Here is a 6,000-nt window from a genome sequence, read left to right as displayed (position 1 = left end):
TGCCAGGCTGAAAGATGTACTCCAGTCTAGCTCTATAGTAAACAACTGTGTAATTATTATTTATTTTTGAAGAATGTAAATCTTTATAAACAGAGTTAGATTACAAATTGTTTCCCTCTTGCAGTCACTGTGCTAAGTCTGTTAGGCGCTTGCTCTCTCTCTCTCTCTCTCTCTCTCTCTCTCTCTCTCTCTCTCTCTCTCGTGAGTATATATCAAGAACTTCCAAAGCTTGGTCAATCCTATAACTGCAGGCAAGGCTTTGGTCCCCTCTATTTGGTACATGGAAATAAGCAAAATGCATTGTAACTTGAGCCAGCAAAACAGTAGAGTTTAATCAAACTGTAAGTTTTGAAATTGTAGTAAGGGATAGAAAGAGGTCCACAGTTTTTGCTTGGTCCCTTAGCTGTACTATATTTTTTAAATGAGAAAAACTCAGAAAAATGAAACACATTTATTTAATTCAGCATTCAAAATTGTCCTAAAGCATGCTTCCATCAAAATTTTACAATCCTAAGTTACTCGATGAAAACAGAGTATTCTTATTTGGTTCCTTGTATTTACAAAAACAAAAACCAAAAGAAAAATCCTTAAGCAGTTGTACAAAGGGGTTTTAATTCAATATAATAACTAAAACATAGTTTAGCTTTCCCAGATAAGGTTGGCACAAAAGCAGACTCAGACCAAGAAGCATGCAATAGTCCAAGGAGGAAATGCACTTCTGGGCATTATCCAGGCTGGCCAAATTGAGTGTCAATCAAAGTATGAATAGAAATCTTGTTGAAACTCTCACATCCAAATGAAATGTGAAATCTGAACTAGGTTCTTCGCACCAGCAAAGCCAGGATGCTGACTTCTACATTTACGAGAACTTCAAGCGATGTGGACTATCATTACCACTTGATGACTTAAAATCGTGGCTATTATTCATATCCTTCTATAACTGAATGCTTAGTCCTCCAGTTATTTCTGATTTAATAACTGTCTATGTAGTTTTATAGTTTGTCACATCAGAAACACTGTTTTAATTATTTTAGGGGGGATGGTTCTTTTCTGTACTTCAGCATAGATTTAAGCAAACTAGATTTTGAGCTTAGGACCTGACCTCATGTCTGCCAGGAAAGTACTCTACCATTTATACCATGCTTCCAGCCTTTGTCGTGTTATTTAATGTTCAGAGCTGGCCTTAGTTGGATATCCTCCTACCTAGCTGAAACCACAGACCTGCACTACCATTCTGCTTTACTTTGGAGATAAGTTTTACTAACATTTTTGTCCAGGCTGGCCTTGAATAGAAACTTTCTCATCAATGCCTTCCTGGAGTGTAAATGTAAACCACTATACCCAGCTTAGCATTTTAAAGTTTAATCTCCAAATTTGGAACAAGATGAAGTAAATACCTAACTATTGGGTTTTACTATTCTAACAGGTAATCATTAAATAGGATGCAGCAATCTGCTAGAAGTTGAAGACAGACAAGTAACTGTGAAGAGCTATCAATTTGTTTCTTTTTACAATCCCAATCTTGTGATAATTAGCATACAAGGCTCATTTTATCCTTTTTTAAAGTGGTAGTGAGGTTTGAATTCAGAATCTCTCATTTGCCAGGTAAATATTCTATCACTGAGTCACACTACCAAACTTTGGTTTTCAAGAAGGGTCTTCTTAGTTTTCCTGGGCCAACCTCGACCTCAAACCTTCTATTTTCTTCCAATATAGCAGAGATGATAGATATATACCATTGCACCAAGCTATTGATTAAGATGAAGTCTCATAAACTTTTTACCTAGACTAGTCTCAAACTGTAAACCTGCCAATCTCAGATTCCTGAGTAACTAGAATTACAGGCATGAGTTGCTACACCTAACTCTATGGCTCATTTCTAACTGCTACAGGGTCTGCAACATCAAGGGCACATAGTTTTTGGCATTCTGAGCCATAAAAATGGCTGTGTGTTGGGGGAATAAAGAACAAACTTGCTGATGAGTACTTATAGGAACTTTGATTTCTATGAAAAAAAATCTCATATTTTATCAATTTAAGAATCAAGCAGAAAAAAGAAAATAAGGAACTAGAAGGCTGTATTCTTTCTAAAATTATTTAAATTTTAAAAAATTAGTCATGTACTATCAGAACAGTAGTTACATAAGGAAGAAATGACCAGATACATACCTCAAAGTTGGTACATTTTCTCCATAAAGGCATCTATGAAAAAAATCACATTTTGTTTTCTCAAACTGCACTGAAAGGAAGGAAGAAAATCAAGGGGAAGTAAAAGTCTATTTATTAATCAGAATTTACTGTACTTCCTTTGTTTTGAGTAAACTCCCTAATCCCTATCATAATGAATATTACCAAGTCTGGTGAGTCATTCTAACAAAGGAATTAAAGCGACACACAGTTTAAGAACAATCGAAGTTATTTTTAAGTGATCTTAAGGAAAACAATGTTGATATATTACTCCCCATGCAAGAAGATAGAAAGGGAGACTGCATATCCATGAATGTTTGTTTCAACTAGCGAAGTCTTAAACTGATGTCCAGTTTAAGAAAAAAAAAACAGTAGAAAATATCATCAAGGTACCCAGAGGAAACCTATTTTATTAATAGATTGGCAGCTAAGAGTGAAACACTTATTAAACTCCTGCTAACACCTTATTTTAAAATTCATTGGAGTGGTTTTTCACTTCCCATGAAATAATGTGTAGCAATTAAAGCCAGCAAGTCCCTGATTAGTATGAAAATGTGAGTCTGTTATTAAATTAAGAGTAATAATGCTTTCTGTGCTTGTAGCTAGCTGAAAACTGAAGGATCCTTAAGCAAGCTTGGTGTAGAGTGAAGGCCTCATCAGCATAAGGAGAAGGAAAGAGATTCCAAGGCAGTAGACCCTTCAAAACAACAAAGACAATTCACTTATTTGTGAAATGGGTAATGTAGAGTTATTCGGTAGAAACTGGCCAGCATAGACGGATCTGACAAAAACTTCCATGAGACTTGAGATCTGCCTGGAAAAAATTACTTATTAAGCTTTTTTTCTTCAAACATTTTGTTTCATAATTAAACTAAACACAACTGGCCACTTGCTGGCCCAAAGTTCCAAAGCCAATTCAGTCAGCCTCTCCCATTGCCATTTAACGGTCTTGTTTCTACAATGTGCAGTGGTTGTGGACATCAAGTGAGAGTCTGTTGAATATGATGGCATCATGGATGTTGACTATGGACTGACAATCTTTGAAGAAATCCATAAGACAAATACTTAAAAGCAAGATAAGGAAGAAACTGCACATTTTCAACTAGATCAAGTCATTTCCCTATCTTGTCATGACCCAGGTTATGTTTCTCTCATTCTAGCTGAATTCGCAGTTAATACTTTATTCATATTTGTGTGGTTGTTTTATTCAGCTACTACTGAGGGACATACACACAGAACCTGATACACAAGTGACACACAAGATCACTTACAGGATTAATAAATGGATTACCAGGTAGGTTATTTTTAGCTCTGGAACTATTTTCTAACAAATTTTAAGTATTATACAATTGAAAGTATGACTGCATATCCAAACTACTACAAAATGTCACTGGCCCAGGACACATTCAGAATCTTTGCACAGCTGTAGCATTTTACCTTTTTTTGTTTTGTCCTTGACCTAAAAGTTTGCTAAGCAAATTAATTATCTGAGTGAGTTTTCCAGGAAAAGTAAACACTCTTTCAGAGAATGTTCAACCTACTTAAGTCAAAATCATTTCAGAATACTTCAACACATCAGCTTAAATATAATTATTATTCATTTCACTTTAATCTAATGTATAAGTCTATAGTTTTTTTTCCCTTAGGTAACTCCACAGCAGTTGGAATTGAGGGGAATAAGGGTACATTTAAAGAAGCATCTTTCACTGAACTGCAGTGGCCATCAGTGGGTGTGAGTGACATTTTAGTATGCATTTATTTAGGCAAGTAAAGACAGCTTTCAAAGTAGGAAAAGGACCAAACAAATGATCATGGTCAGTGGATATAGACAGTCTGGGTCAAACTCAAAGGCAGAATTCATGTCTTATCTTTGGGACCCTTGGAAATGATAGTATTAAAAATGAACCTGGATCAGGAACGGTCCAATTAAAAGAACATTTTTTATTAGAACTGTATTATTCAAAGCGTGGCCTACTGTAGGTAATCTTTGTAGAATCTATGGATATTAAATAGATGAACCGAGCCAGAAGCTCTGTGATAGGGTAAGGAATCAGTGTGCATGGAAACTAATATGTATATGAAATAATTTAAAAAGGGCTAAGCAACAGCCTTGGTTTCTAAAATAGTTTCCTTATAAACAAACAATAGCTAGGATTGTATAGACTAAAACATTACAATTGTCAGGTATTCTTAATTCTACTGGTTTCAATTTCTCCATTTATGTGTTGTGTTTTATTTAGCAGTATACATAACATAAAATGAATATTTATAAGAACTCTAAATGTTTTTGGCATTACATAATCTCAAATGTTTATGAAGTAGATAATCAAAAGTTTGGAAACTTTAAGTTCAGAACACATATTTTAATAATTTTGTAATTTTGTATAAAATCCATTGTATCTGGATAAGCGCTTAGAATTAAGGCATTGTTCCTAGCCTCCTATCTCCCAAAATACAGTAAACCTATAAAAAGCTTGGCACCAGTAACTAAGAATTGTGTGGCATTGTCCTTAAAAATAAAATGAAAGATGTTAGCAAGTATACCTTAAGCATGGTCTCCTATGAGTCTCAATGTTAGATTTTTAAAAATTACTAAGAAGCCAGGTGCTGGTGGCTATAATTCTAGGTACTTGGGAGACTGAGAGTTGAGGATGATGATTTGGAACCAGCCTGGGAAGGAAAGTCTATGAGACTCTAATCTCCAGTAAACTACTCAGAAAAAGGCAGAATCCATAGAAAGCACTAGCTTTGTGCAAAAGAAGTTCATTGACAGCACCCAGGACTAGCAAAAAAAAATTAATAAAATAAAAATAAAAAAAGACTACTAAAAGATCCTGTCTCAAGCCAAATAGAGTCAAGGTGTTAATAGCAAATGAAGGATTTATTAGTCATTTTGGAACAAGAAAAAATAAAATAAAAGTAAACTAGGCTTCAGGTTCTGATGTCTAACATCCAGAAATACTAGTTAGCAGTACTGTAAAGGCCTTGAGAAGTTGAGGTAGATGGACGAAGTTGGCAAGCTTTAGGTTTAGTAGTCTGAGATACTGTACCCAGTAACAAAGAATCTTCTTTCCTGAGACTGGTGAAATTGACTTCAGCTGTCTGGGGATTTTAGATCTTGATTTGAAGCCTAGGGAAAATGTCCTGAGAGCTTAGGGACCATGATTCTCTCTTTGTTATTCTTCCCCTTGTCTGTCTTGTGTTGTGTTCTGCCTTCGATTTAAGAAAAAAATAAATAAAAAGGGGGACTGTAATTGAATTAAGAACAGTGAGTCCCAGACAGCACAGTTCTTCACGTGAGACCACAAGAAGATTTGGTTTTGATCTTAGACAACCAGATGCCTCACTTTTTAACAGATTCCCTTGACTTAGGACACAAGTACCCTCACTGAAGAGATTGGGGGGCGGGGGCGGGGTGGTTGGGGGAATCCTGTGTAACAAAATTAAAGAAGAGAGACTGGATAAGGACCACAAACGTTTTTCCTTTTCCAAGTGCAGGAACAGAAATATTCCCTTCTCTGGTTTAAATATGAGTTTGCTTACACTGATTTGTAGTGGAGAGCAATGAGTCAGAATGGTAAAATCAGAACAGCAAGACAAAGCAATAAGTAAAATCTGGGTTGATTTGGGCAGGTATAAATTTTTATTATTTTGTAAGGCTAAGAAGAAAACCAACATTTTGTCAATCATTTGGATGCTAGAAAATGTATGTAACATCCAAAGGAGCTGTGAGTCACTGTCAGCTTCTCGGGTGCTTGTTATTATATAACATGGATCTTTGCCTACCCTGCTCTGTGAGATAGATGTGAAGTT

Source organism: Dipodomys ordii, unplaced genomic scaffold, assembly GCF_000151885.1.
Source record: "Dipodomys ordii isolate 6190 unplaced genomic scaffold, Dord_2.0 Scaffold17, whole genome shotgun sequence".
NCBI classification, from domain to species: Eukaryota; Metazoa; Chordata; class Mammalia; order Rodentia; family Heteromyidae; genus Dipodomys; species Dipodomys ordii.
The sequence above is the reverse complement of the archived record's forward strand: the minus strand, read 5'-3'. Positions refer to the sequence as shown.